Source organism: Mesoplodon densirostris, chromosome 13, assembly GCF_025265405.1.
Source record: "Mesoplodon densirostris isolate mMesDen1 chromosome 13, mMesDen1 primary haplotype, whole genome shotgun sequence".
Classification (NCBI taxonomy): domain Eukaryota; kingdom Metazoa; phylum Chordata; class Mammalia; order Artiodactyla; family Ziphiidae; genus Mesoplodon; species Mesoplodon densirostris.
Window position 1 is genome coordinate 57,411,856 of NC_082673.1, and position 14,714 is coordinate 57,426,569.

The window sequence follows — 14,714 nt, forward strand, 5'->3', positions numbered from 1 at the left end:
GTAAGAGCCTTCAAATTTACTGGGGTGCTAATCACTACTACTGCATACTAAGTTTTAGTACCAAACTTTGACTATTGATCAAGCAGAAAACAGCTGGCAGACCAGACAAGACTTCTTTTCTCCACAGAATATGTAAATATGTAAAGTTCATGTCCCACAGCTGAATCATGTTTAAGTAAATGTTTGAAATGTAACAGTGTTTTTAGCCTTGGTGTTCTTACTGTGCCTCTGAAGTTTTTTTCAGGAACTGAATGAAACAGGGGCTCTTTCTGGCCTATTGAAATGCTTAACAATTTCCAGTGATTAGGAAGCAAAGTATTTTTTTCACATTAATAGCCCATAGGTATGCTTTCCATGTCAATGCAGCTGTTCAGGTAAAAAAAGAAAAACTGTAGAAAATGAAGTTTATTGTTTTGGTATTCTTTTGCCTTAATCATTTTGCTGTAACAGCATAATATTAAGTGTATTTGAGAAGGTTTATCAGTAAAGTAAGATGACCTAAAGATTTTATACATCTGGGCTTCCCTGGTGGCGCAGTGGTTAAGAATCCGCCTGCCAATGCAGGGGACACGGGTTTGAGCCCTGGTCCGGGATGATCCCACATGCCACAGAGCACCTAAGCCCGTGCGCCGTAACTACTGAGCCTGTGCTCTAGAGCCCATGAGCCACAACTACTGAAGCCCACGTGCCTAGGGCCTGTGGTCCGTGACAAGAGAAGCCGCCACAATGAAAGCCCACACACAGCAACAAAGACCCAACGCAGCCATAAATAAATAAATTTTAAATGCTACTTCCTTTTAAAAAAAAAAAGATTTTATACATCTACAACAAGCGCATTTATTAGTGGTGTTGGCCAGCTGGCTCCTCTTGCCCCATCCAAACCTTCCTTATAACCAGAGAGTGTCATATATTATAATAATTATTTTGAACTTCTGAAGCTTGTTGCCTGTTGAGACTAGGAAAGTGATCAGGGGTTCAGATTTAAGACGTATGGGCTGTTAAGTTACAAGAGCTAATGAAAACAGGGCCAAAGAAGTTACAGAGACCTTTTCCCTGAGTTAATGTAGAATTAGAGATTTGGCGGGAAAGACTACCAGAGAGGGTAGCTGGATTGTCTTAAGATCCAGTATTGGAAGAGGGCCCTAGCAAGCCCGGGTGTAAGTCAGGCATTTTATTGTTCTCAGGTGGTCCCATGTAGCAGATGGACGCCAGCAGTGAGGTATCTGGAGAATTTGTCCAATCTGGAAGTCAGGCTGGTTCATTCTTGGCATTAAGGAGAATCATTTTACACAGCAGGCTCCTGGAGAATAGGTAGCAGGTGTGAGGGTCAGGATTCAGCCCAAGGAAGTAGGTTCAAAGGAGCCCTTGGCTCTTGCTGAGGTATAGTTCAAGTCCTCTACTTCAGAAAGTGGTAACTGGCCAGTTGCTAGGGAGGAAAATCGTAGGGTTACCTCTTAGGCTGCCTGCTGGCCCTCTCTCCATTGATGCGCTGGTGCTGGCTCATACCGGCTCAAAAGAGCTGATTGTTAACTTTTTAGGAACTTTGAAAGACAGTTGTTAAACCACTGGTAGTTTAAATCGCCATAGTGAGAATATTTACACCACAGTTATTGGCAAATGCTGTCAATCAGCTGTCCTACTCTGAGAGCCAGATGTTAAACATTTACCGGCCACCACTGCCTCCCTTCTTCAAACGTGTTCTCATTTACTGAGTGCCTATAATATAATGGGACTTCAGGTCACTGGAGATGGGAGAAGTGCTGAAGTAGTTGATGTTATATGATTCAAGGACTCATGCCTGTAGACCTGATACCTGTTTGGGTGTCTGCTTAGCATTGGCAAAAAGTAGGTGTAGGATTGGGAGAATAAAAGTTAATTCCAAGCCCCTCCTTAAGTGCTTTCAGCTGCAGTTGCTTTATGGGTGGGTGGCTTTAGCAGCTTCTACTAAAAGATACTAAGTTCAGCAGAGTTATCAGGGCTCATAGCAAAGGTGTACATTTGAATTATAACTGGTTCCTAGGTTGAAATAATAAAGTATTTTTTGTTTAAAAAAACATCCTTGTGCATAGACCAATGTGGAACCCAATTTCAGTAGATGAAGCTTAGGATGAAGGTTATGGGCCAGACTGAGTATAGGGGATTTACCTGTGGGAGGAAAAAGTCTTACATACCTCCTAAGGAGCATCCTTTACATAATATTCTTGTGGATGCCTTTCCTTACACAAAAAACATCTTCTTGGACATTTACACTATGCTAATAGAGTCATAAGTTAGCATGTTTCTTTAAAATGAATTTAGTGATTTGGAGACATTTGTCAGAAAACAAATAGTTAAAATACAATGGCTAAAAAAAAAAAGTACAGCTAGCAATTATTGAGTATTCAGTCTGTGCCAGGCATTGTACTAACTGCTTTAAATGCATTATCTCGCTTAATCCTCATAACAACTCTGTGGGAAATATGTTCCCATCTTACATAAAAAGAAACTAAAGTTTGGAGAAGTAACTTGTCCAAGATTACAGACTTAGCAATAAACAGAGCTAAAATACAAAACCAAGATTTTTTGGACTTCTGAGTCTCTCAACCTGTATGGCTCCATGGAGAGGAGAGAAGAATGTGAATTGCAGTTGTCAGTCAACCTCCATTGTCCCTCTCCAGACTATGCAAACGGTTCCCTTTCTTTGTTTTAACTGGTGAGTTTGCATATATGTGTCCATGATGTGACTACACAGTACAGCCTCTCTTGGTAAATGACAAACCTGAGTTGAAATTCTAACTCTGTCACTTAGGAGATGTGTACCTATCTATGTCATAGGGTGATTATGAAATCAAAAAGAGATAATTAGTGAAAGTACTTAGCATCAAGTCTAGCAAGTAGTAGGCCCTCATAAATGTTTGCTGCTACTGCTTTAGTTATTAATATCAATATATAGTAGAAAGATTACTAAATTAGGAAGCAGAAAGCCTGGGATTTAATTGTTCCTGTTAATTACAGAGTGATCTTAGCATGGCAGTTCACTTCTTTGGGTTTCTGTTTCCTTATGTGTAAAATGTGATGGTTATAAAAGATACCAACAAGGCTCATTCCAGATCTAAAGTTTTATCATTCTGTAATTTGGAATTTGTCTCCCCATACTTAGCTTTCTAAAAATATTTAAACTAGCTTTGGCCTCAGGAAGTTGACATCTGTAAGCCACTACCCTATCAGATTACAATTTATTTTGACTTGTTTTAAAGATGCAAGTTTTCTTTTGATATTCTAGTGGAACACAAATTAGTTTATTCAATACTTATATACATAAATTTTATTAAATATTCATGAAGTTATTTTTCAAAAACTGATTTGAGGAATTTCTATTTTAAATTGGTCCACTTGAATGAACTATCCAAATTCCATTACCAATTTAGTCATCCAGAAACGCTTCATGTAGCGCTTTTAATCCTGAAGAAAGCAGTGTTCCATGTCCAGGATTCTTTTGAAGCTTTGAAATAGTAACCATGTGGGTAAGAAAAAAGAGAAAAATATGAATAACCGTAACACTAACATTCATGGGGAAGAGAAGGAGTAAGGTGGAAGTGGCCAGTTGCATTTCTGGATTCTGAAGTGAAGGACTATTGGCAATGTCTTAATTGGAGAGACAAAAAGGGGTATCACCAGGCAGCTAACTTTCTAAGAAAGGTCAGGGAAAGGTTAAAGGCATCATAAGTTAAAAATGAAAGAAGAAACATGTTATGTCTTTCTGTAGTGTTCATACTTTCTCTCGTTTCTAAAATTAATCCTTTTTTGTAAGGTAACTCAAGTGGCAGCCAACCAGTAGCAGTTTTAGCATATATGTGCAGTTAGTTCAGTGATCACCCAATTTCAGCATTTCAGATGCGCCAGAGGTTGTTATGGAGATAATGGGTTTTCTTTTTTAAGAGGACAGAAACATTTGATTGTAAAAAAACTTTTAGCACAATAGCTTGTAATTGTTTACTGTTTTATGTGAAAGTCAAACTATTATTATATGTGCTAATGTTACTTTGTATGGAAATCATATGGAACAAAAAGTAAACAAAGAATTTTGTGTCACTCCTTCAAAACACTTATCATGTTCAGAAGATAATTTTCAAAAAAATCATAATTCTTTTTTTTTTTTTTTTTTTTTTTTGCGGTACACGGGCCTCTCACTGTTGTGGCACAGGCTCCAGACACGTAGACTCAGTGGCCATGGCTCACGGGCCTAGCTGCTCCGCGGCATGTGGGACCTTCCCAGACCCGGGCACGAACCCGTGTCCCCTGCATCGGCAGGCGGACTCTTAACCACTGCGCCACCAGGGAAGCCCCATAATTCTTATATAAATACAAAATGAACATGTCAAAGATTTTACTTAACTCATTAATTAATGAGGGAACCAATAAGAATGTTACAAAAGAATTCATACATAGGAGACCTCTAAGGCCCTGGTCATCTCAGAGGTTTTGATTCTGTAATTCATTAGGATCATAAAAATGGTAAGAGCCATTTGATCACTGATTTCATTCATTGTTTAAGCATGGCTCTGGGTAATTCTAAAAAGATGGAAGTACTTTTAACATTAAATTATTAAGATGTGATTTTATTTGACATATTCAAGAGATTGCAGTGAAGACCCTGAGAGCAAATACTAAAAATCCTTTGAGCATTTTTGGAATATAGTGTTATAGCTCAAGGTAACTATTTTAAATTAATCAGCATGGTTTTTAAAATCACACCCTCCTCTTTTAGACAATCAACTTGACATTATTTTAGTATGAACTTCTGATCCCTATTGTGCCTTCATTTCTAAACTCAGGCAATCTTTGGGAATAGTCATTCATTTTTTCTATTTGAACACTGGCTATTTATCAGACATATTCAAGATGCTGAGGAACCAGTAATAAGACCCAGTTTCGGCCTTCAGGCATCTCTCATCATTTAGTAATTATACTTATTATAGCTAATGATGAACGTTTAACAGGATATGGATCTTCATGACATGGAGAGCTTGTGAAACGCTTGAAGTTAAGTAAGAGTTAAGTAAGTACTGTAAGTTCTACTTCTGGAGAAACAATTTAGAAAAGCTTAGTATCATTTGTATGGGATGGCTTAAGGAAAACTGCTAGGATTTTGAGGAATGAAATAGGACTACTCTTCATTTTATTTTTTATTTTTTATTTTTTTAGTAGTAATAGATTTTTCCCTAGCTGCAATTCAGAATAATTTTTAGTATTCTGTTTATCTATTTGCTTTTTGGCTGTGTGTCTTTGTAATGTATTTTAGTGGTTGCTCTGACGTTTCCAATATATATGCTTAATCTTTCACAGTCAGTCTAGTTAGTGGTAATATTTTAACACTCCAAGAAAATGTAAAAGCCTTACAATCATAAAGGTCTCTTTACCCTTCCCTATTTATGTTATAATTATCATATATATTACATCTATACATATTGAAAATCCTACCAGATAAGATTTTGACCTTTGTTTCAATAATCTTACATATTTTAAAGAACTAAAGAGGAAAAAACTAGTATATTTTATATTTCTCCCAGGAATTTACCATGTCCAGAGCTCCTCCTTCATTCCTAAAGTTCCGGGTTTTCCTCTGGTTTATTTTCCTTCAGCATTAAGAACTTCTTTAGCATTTCTTTTAGAGCAGACCTGTAGCAACAAATTCTCTTAGTTTTCCATTATCTGGGAGTATTATTTTCTCTGTCTCTCATTCCTGAACGATATTCTTGATGGATATAGAATTCTAGGTTGACATTTCTTTCAGCACTTAAGTGATATTGTTCTACTCTCTTCTATCCTCTGTGGTTTGTGATGAGAAGTTCACGGTAATTCCAATCATTGTTTCCATATATGTAATGTGTTGTTTTCCTCTAGTTGCTTTCAAGATTTTTTTCTTTATCTTTGGTTTCCTGAGATTTATTATATGATGTGTCTGGACTTGATTTCTTTAAATTTATCCTGTTGGAGGTTCTCTGAGTTCCTTGACTCTGTAAATTTTTTTTTAACTAAATTTAGGAATTTTTGGCTATTCTTTCTTTAGATATTTTTCTGTACCAATCTTGCTACTCTCCTTTGGGGACTCCAAAGTTAAGCTTTTTTACATTGCTCTTCAGATCCCCGAGACTCCATTCACTGTTCTTTCTTTTTTCCTCTCTGTTCTTCATATTGGATAATTTCTATTGGATTTTTCTGTTTTAATATTTCCATTAGGTTATTTTTTTGTAGTTTCTGTTTCTCTTCTGAGAACTTCTATATTTCCATTTATTTCAAGCATGTTTACCTTTACCTCATGAAACACAGTTGTAATTCTTCCATAATATCTTAAATGCTTGTGTCACTGCCACCACAGCACAGCCACTGCATTGTACAGCTTTACACACACACACACACACACACACACAGCCCACCCTTGGGGCAAAACTAGGAGAGAAAAAAGAAAAATAAAAAGCAGCTGGTTTCCCCAACAGTATTGAAAACAGGGGTCTTATCTTCCAGACAGGGTTTCTGATGGACTTTCGGCTGTTGCTGCCATCACTGTGCACCACAATTTAGGACTCACTCTCAAGTCAAAGTTATAAGGAAAAAGAGGAAAACTGAAACAAAACAAAATGGAAAATTCACCACTATTGGGTCATATCTGCAAGTTTAACTCCCCTCCCCAGTCTGCATTGCTCTTGTTTACTTTTGAGAGTCGTCAGGTATTTGTGTTTTGTCTTTTTTCTTGAGTTTTTAATTTAAGCAGCATGGGAGATGGGCTGTACTGAGCTTATTTCAATTTTGGCTGGCACCAGAAATCCTGCAATTTTAAGATAATAAAAATATCTTCTGGTCCATTAGTGGAGGCATGGTTTTCTGAGAAACTTAATACAGGATTTCCTCCAAAAGTGATACTTTAATATCTTTACATCTATAAGCACAGATCAGTTAAATATATTGTAATGAATAATTACTGCTCCCAGGGAGTTGTCAGCATTAACTTGATTCTGCCCATGTCACCATTAAGCAAAGAACATACCCAAATACTCAGAGGGTGGTAATAGTGTTCTCTCAATGTGCTCCTTAGGGATATTCTTTCATATATTATAAAATCAAGTTAGAAGAGGAAATGCTGTGAAACTCATTGTTCCTCATGTCAATCTGCCTTCTCAGCACATGTGACTATATAGACATATGTGTGTATCTTATAAGACCATTTATACACATATATATTAAAAAACCTAATTCTACATGGGATGCTACCCAGAATAAAATGGAATCTTTATGTATACCTATATCTACATCTATTTTAGAAACGTGAAGTGAAATAAGAATGATGAGAATTGCTTATGATTTTGAAAGTGTCATTAATAAAATATAGTCCCCAGTCTGCATAATTTAGTGATCTTAAATTGTACCAGCTATACTTGAAAGTGTTTCATGTTACTCTCCGTAATTTAAAAAAAATGGCAAATTATTTGAAGTATGAATTATCAACTTCAATTTCTTTTATGACTATTAATACTAATAACCTATAAATGATTTTCCATCTAGTCCAAGTAGATAGTATATCTGTGAGTTAACAGGTTTCTTTTTAAAATATTAAAATAATGGCCTTTTTCCATGCCCTTCTAACTTGGAGCAACCTCTAACAGAAATGAGATCTTCTGCCAGCACCTTTACATGTAGCAGCTGTATTATTGGCAATTCTCATTTAAATAAAGATGTATGTAGTTGTTTTAACATAATCGTATTAGTTGTGTTTATAAATATTTAAAAATTGGTATTTGTTTTGTTTAAGGTAATGGAGTCCAGATTTGAAATTGCCTCATATCTTGACTATGCAGCCCAAGGCAGCCTCAAAAAGTCATTTTTCTTCTTGTTTGTTTGGGGCTTTTTGTTTGTTTTTGAAGAAATGACTGTGCCATCTGGTCAATTGTGAAGGAGTTGAACCATTCTGAGGGATTTCACTACCCCCACCCACTGCTCTCTCAGTACACAGTCATCTTATTACTCGTTAATGGGTGCTAGGGACTAACAAACTAATTTGAAAACAATTGCTTCTGCCCTCTTGCAACCTTTTTATCTTATTGTAATTTTTCAAACATCAACTAAACTAAAATACAGAAATTACGGTTGATTAGAACTTATCTTTCTAAAAAAGCAGGTTATGACACAACTTCTGTGTAGTTTAGAAACACCCATGTCATGATACCTCTAGTATGGGACACTTACTTCATTTTATAGTTTTATAAATGTTACAGATACGGCTTCAGGTTCAATTAAGAGGCAAACATGGAATAGAGTTCATTTAGAGGTCAAGATTTAGAGTTAGTCGTGAGTTCTTATCCCTGTTCTGCTACATACAGCTGTGTGACCTTGGACAAGTTATTTAACCTCGCTAAGCCTCAGTTCCTTATCTTTAATATGGAGATATACTGGTAGCAACCTCCTGGGGTTTCTGCAAGCATTAAACGATGTATATGAAGCTCTTAGCTAAGTGTGCAGCATAGAGCTCAATGAATTGTTAATGTTATGGTGGTTGTTGCTTTTTTCATCATTGTTAATATGTTTAGGCTGAGTTTAAAATAGGGGTTGTAATCCGCCAAAAAAAAAATTCATGTCATTTCAGTGCCATTATAGATATTGTGTAGTTTGCAAATTTTCAGTTATAATAATTGGCTTCTTTACTCTTTCATGAATAGGTCTGCAGAAAATGTGCTGAAGACGTTTAAGTAAACCAACAGTTAGAAAATCATAAACTGGCTTCTAACACCTCATAAATCATATCTTGATTTCATTTAGTTCTTGTGACTTTAAGAGAAGGATTGAATTACATGTCTCTTTAGAATTAACAGTTTTGCTAATGTCCCTGGAAAGGCTTAGAATTAACCTGTGACTTTAATGTCATAATGATCACAACTTGAACATTTATCTGAAAATTTAGCTGCTAGGAACCTTTCTTGCTGGCCAGTAGTAATGTGAAATGAAATTATTGCTTTGACAGGACTCAGTGAGTAAGTAGGTCTTTTAAATGGGAGGCACTCTAGTACATCACTCAGGGAGAGTTGTGGTGAGAAAGTTAAATAAGAAGTGACCCAGCCAGTGGTGGGGATTTATGTATGGGGAAGGGTTTGGGAGTGGAAATCAGAAATTTTGACTTTTAGTCGTGGCTTTAATGCCAAGGCTCTTTCATGCAAATAACTAAATTTCTTAGTGTTTATCTCTAAAATAGGTACAGGCATACCTCAGAGATATTGTGAGTTCAGTTCTAGAACCACCACAATAAAGCAGATATTGCTGTAAAACAAATCACAAGAATTTTTTGGTTTCCCAGTGCATATAAAAGTTATGTCCACACTGTAGTGTAGTCTGTTAAGTATGCAATAGCATTATATCTAAAACACAATGTACATGCCTTAGTTGAAAAATACTTTATTGCTAAAAATGCTAACCATCATCTGAGCCTTTAGCAAGTTCTAATCTTTTTGCTGGTGTGGGGTCTTGCCTCTGTGTTGATCAGGATAGTGATTGTTAAAGATTTGGGTGGCTGTTGCAGTATCTTTACATAAGGTAATGATGAAGTTTGCCACGTTGATTGGCTCTTCCTTTCACGATTTCTCTGTAGCATGCAATGCTGCTTGATAGCATTTTACCCACAGTAGATCTTCTTTCAAAATTGGAGTCAATCCTCTCAAACCCTGCTGCTGCCTTATCAACTAAGTTTGTGTAATATTCTAAGCCCCTTGTTGTCATTTCAACAGTCTCCATGGCATCTTCACCAGGAGTAGATTCCATCTCAAGAAACCACTTTTTTGCTCATCCATAAGAAGAAACTCCCCATCCATTAAAGTTTTATCATGAGATTGCAGCAATTTAGTCACATCTTCAGGCTCCACTTCTATTTCTAGTTCTCTTGCTTTTGCCACCACATCTGCAATTACTTCCTCCACTGAAGTCTTGAACCCCTCAGAGTCATCCATGAGGATTGGAATCAACTTCTTCCCAACTCCTGTTAATGTTGATATTTTGGCCTCTTCCCATGAATCACAAATGTTCTTAATGGCATCTAGAATGGTGTATCCTTTCCAGAAGGTTTTAATTTACTTTGCCCAGATCCATCAGAGGACTCACTATCTATGGCAGTTATAGCCTTACAAAATGTGTTTCTTAAATAATAAAACTTGAAAGTTGAAATTACTCCTTGATCCATGGTCTACAGAATGGATGTTGTGTTAGCAGGCATGAAAACAACATTGATCTCATTGTACGTCTCCATCAGAACTCCTGGGTAACCAGGTGCATTGTCAGTGAGCAGTAATGTTTTGAAAGGAATCTTTTTTTCTAAGCAATAGGTCTCAACAGTGGGCTTAAAATATTCAGGAAACCATGTTGTAAACAGATGTGCTGTCATCCAGACTTTGTTCCATTTATAGAGCACAGGCAGAGTAGATTTAGTGTAATTCTCAAGGGCCCTAGGATTTTCAGAGTGGTAAATGAGCATTGGCTTCAATTTCAAGTCACCAGCTGCATTGGCCCCTAATAAGAGAATCAGCCTGTCCTTTGAAGCTTTGAAGTCAGGCATTGACTTCTCCTCTTTAGCTATGAAAGTCCTAGACGGCATTTTCTTCCAATATAAGGCTGTTTCGTCTGCATTGAAAATCTGTTGTTTAGTGTAGCTACCTTCATTACTTATTTTAGCTAGATCTTCTGGATGACTTACTACAGTTTCTACATTAGCACTTGTTGCTTCACCTTGTTATGTTACAGAGATGGTCTCTTTCCTTAAACCTCATGATCCAACCTCTGCTAGCTTCAAATTTTTCTTCTGCAGTTTCCTCACCTCTTTCAGCCTTTATATATAACTAAAGAGAATTAGGGCCTTGCTCTGGATTTGGCTTTGGCTTGGTTTGATCATCTATCCAGACCACTAAAACTTTCTCCATATCAGCAATAAGGCTGTTTCACTTTCTTATCATTTATGTGTTCACTGAAGTAGCACTTTCAGTTTCCTTCAAGAACTTTTCCTTTGCACTTACAACTTGGCTAACTGGTGCAAGAGGCCTAGGTTTCGGCCTGTCTGGGCTTTTAATGTGCCTTCCTCACTAAGTTTAATCATCTCTAGCTTTTGATTTAAAGTGAGAGATGTGCAACACTTCCTTTCGCTTGAATACTCAGAGACCACTGTAAGGTTATTAATTGGCCTAATTTCGATATTGTTGTATCTCAGGGAATAGGGGGCCCTGAGGAGAGGGAGAGAGACAGGGGAATGGCCCGTCAGTGGAGCAGTCAGAGCACATACAACACTTATGGATTAAGTTCATTATCTTATATGGGCATGGTTTGTGGTGCCCTAAAACAATTACGATAGTAACATCAAAGATCACTGATCACAGATCACCATAACAAATATAATAATAAAAAATTTTGAAATATTGGGAGCTTACCAAAATATGATGACACAAAGTGAGCAAATGCTTTTGGGAAAATGGCACCAATCAACTTGCTCAACACAGAGTTGCCACACACCTTCAATCTGTAAAAGATTCAATATCTGCAAAGCACAATAAAGCAAAGTGCAATAAAACAAGGTATACCTTTATAATAATATCTGGTCTTTGTAGTTTAATGGTTTAGTCTGAGCTCCAAATGAAATAATATTTATGAAATACCTTGGAACTATGAAATATTCAGCTATAAGTTGGGACTTCAATAGTTATTAGCAGTAGAAGGGAGAGTTTAATAGACTTTCCTTTTTGGACATGATAAAAAGATTAGTGTCCTGGCCCTTTTTAACACCAATTTTAGTCATCAACATTTACTCAAAGTGAAGGGAAAGTGGAGGAATCATTTATAGCCACTGGATTGGCTTTCAATGTTACAAAACCCAGACTTAGAGCAGAGACTTACAGTTGGGATTAAGTTGATCATCCCTGAATTTATTTGACTACATTTTTTTGACTGGATAGCACCCTTGCTTTCCTTGTTCTGAATTTTAATCAGATGTCATATAAAATATCTGAAACCCACATTAGAATTTAACATGAAAGTAACAAAATAGGAAAGAGATCAGGAACAACACAGAACAGCCTAGAAAATAAAAATAATTCATTGAAATGATATTTCACATTATCTGCTGATTAGCTTCATTAAGTAGAAAGAATGCACTTCTAGCAAGATATGGAAGATTTGGTTCTAAAAATAAGAACCAGTGGACACTGATGATGACACATGCCAGCAGCCATTTTAATCTTTTCCTCTTTTCCTATGGGCTCCAGGCTTGGGATTTCAAACCAGGAAATCTCCTCTTCCCCTTCCTGTCACATCTTATGAGGTGAAAAAACACTTAAGGAGTTAGTCAAATGCCTAGATATCGACAAGGAGACAGTGGCACTGACCTTGCATCCATAGCAGTTTAGAACTGGTTTCTTGGTTGATTTTGCTGTTATAACATTGCATTGTTACTGTGTTTTATGGATCTAGGTTCCTCCATGATTTAATTTTCAGGTATTGTAGAGGCTTCATGGACTGCATTTTTTTTAAAACTTTATTTATTTATTCTTGGCTGCATTGGGTCTTCATTGCTGTGCACGGGGCTACTCTTCATTTCTGTGTGCAGGCTTCTCATTGCGGTGGCTTCTCTTATTGCAGAGCATGGGCTCTAGGTGCACGGGCTCAGTAGTTGTGGGGCACGGGCTTAGTGGCTCCACGGCATGTGGGATCTTCCTGGACCAGGGATCAAACCTGTGTCCCCTTCATTCGCAGGTGGATTCCTTAACCACTGCACCACCAGGGAAGTCCCTCATGGACTACATTTGCTTCTGTGGCTACATTAAAAAATAATAATAATAAGATAGCCATTAAACTAAGGATCATAAAATAAATACAGAAAAACATAAGAAACTCAGCAAACCTATAGCTTTGCCTTTTTACATGTCCAGTAGTTGGAAGGTGACTATTTTGAAAGTAACCACTCATTGCAGGGAGTTATTCTTCCAACCGTTTTTGAGCATACCAAAACCAAGTACAACCATGGCTTCTGAAAGAGGCCCTTGGGAGCTGTAACCATATCAATTTCATAGATAGAGGCAAATTGATTTAGTACAATAGACCCTCCCCAAGTGCTTTCCTTTAAATTTTATTCAATTTCTGTTAAGGAAAACCTTTGTGTATTCTTGGCTGGTTATAAAAGGATTCAGCTAAAGAATCATCTAGGAACATCTTGTCAATGAAGTCAGAAAGCGGAAGGGAAAGTAGGGAATCTCCAAGCCTTTGCCTATTACCCTAATTCCTCTTTAGGTATTTTCTCCCTCCCTACTCTGGCTAGTTATGAACTCTTCTTGATCTTCCTTAAAAAAGAAAGCCCCGTGAAATTGAAATCCTGATGGACTCACCATGTTTACTTATAAATTATTTTAAAGTATCACTTCAATCTCTTCTTTGTATGAAGGTTGATATACTTAGATACTTTTGTAAAAGGAGTCTCTAAGTTCTAGTTTAAAAAATGGAAAGGAGTCACCTTTGGCTTGCAGATTATTTACATCCTTGACTCATATGTAGGCCAAGTATTTCTAAAGGATGAGAAAGAAGGTGAGAATATAATTCTGATAATTATCAGAACCAAAATGCAGAGAAGTTGTCAGGTGTATAATTTCTCCTTAGCCAAAAGTGTTTGATAGGGAAGTAAAATAGGTTGACTAGTATTTCAAACCTCAATAATTATTATTTTAAAAGTTAAATATAAAGAAGTTTACTGGCTTCAAAGATCAAAATTGAGTATAATTTCCACTAATAAAGCTTTTTATTTTTTACCTTTTGTATTATATTCCTCTGATTTTAGATAAGTGATAAAGATTTTTCAAAATTAAAAAAAACAAAAACAAAAAGGTAAGAAGAATAGACACTTGAAAGATACACCACACACATACTACTATTTTGTTTTGAGTTTGTGCTTAAGAAACAAAATAGTAACTGTTTATTGAACTCCTACCATGACATGTCCCATACAAACCACTTACGTATATTATCTAATATAATATTCTCAACATCACCACAATTTAGTTTATTATCCCCATTTTGGAAACAAACTGGGACTCAAGGAAGTTAAAATTAAATTTACCCAGTTTAAGGAGTCAGGATTTATACCCAGATTTGTGTACCTCCAGAGTTCATGTTCTTTCATTACCCTACATTTTTTCCTGTGTTATAAAGTGATATAAACTCATCTATAGAACAAAATGTTAGAAAGCTCCATGAAAGAAAGTCTTTGTTCAGTAAGTCCTGGGCCAGTGATAAACTATTTCACAAACCTCTTGCATGTGACAGTATCTTATCACCTGTCAGTTGTCCCTCAAGAGTTAATCAAAAGTTACTTAAATGCTCTTTCATAAACATGACAGCTCTGGATACCTCAGGCCAAAGAGAACCAATCTCCCTAAGCAGCCATAGATGCCACTTTGGTTCTGTGGCAGCCTGGGATAGGCCTGGGCTCATTACCTATGACAGACTTCAGTATGCTTGTGACTAATAATAACAGGTCATTGAAAACTTTTTTAAAAGTGGATAAAATATATAGTCTGTTTTTCTTTTAAAAAACTAAACAGTAGATCCTTCCGAACTTTCTGGAATGGGTAAAATGGAGACAAGTAAATCTCGAGAAAGGAAACTCAGTGCTGGGGGAGGCGGGGAGGAGGTGGGGAGAAAGAAAACTCAGTGCAATATGGCATCAA

The 14,714-nt window shown here is 36.6% G+C and overlaps 1 protein-coding gene across 10 annotated transcripts in view; it reads left to right on the forward strand.

Annotated features, from left to right (window-relative positions):
• The window catches only part of VPS13B (vacuolar protein sorting 13 homolog B), a 791,444-nt gene that overhangs the window by 552,725 nt on the left and 224,005 nt on the right, over positions 1-14,714 (forward strand). The gene's annotated exons all lie outside the window — the stretch shown is intronic.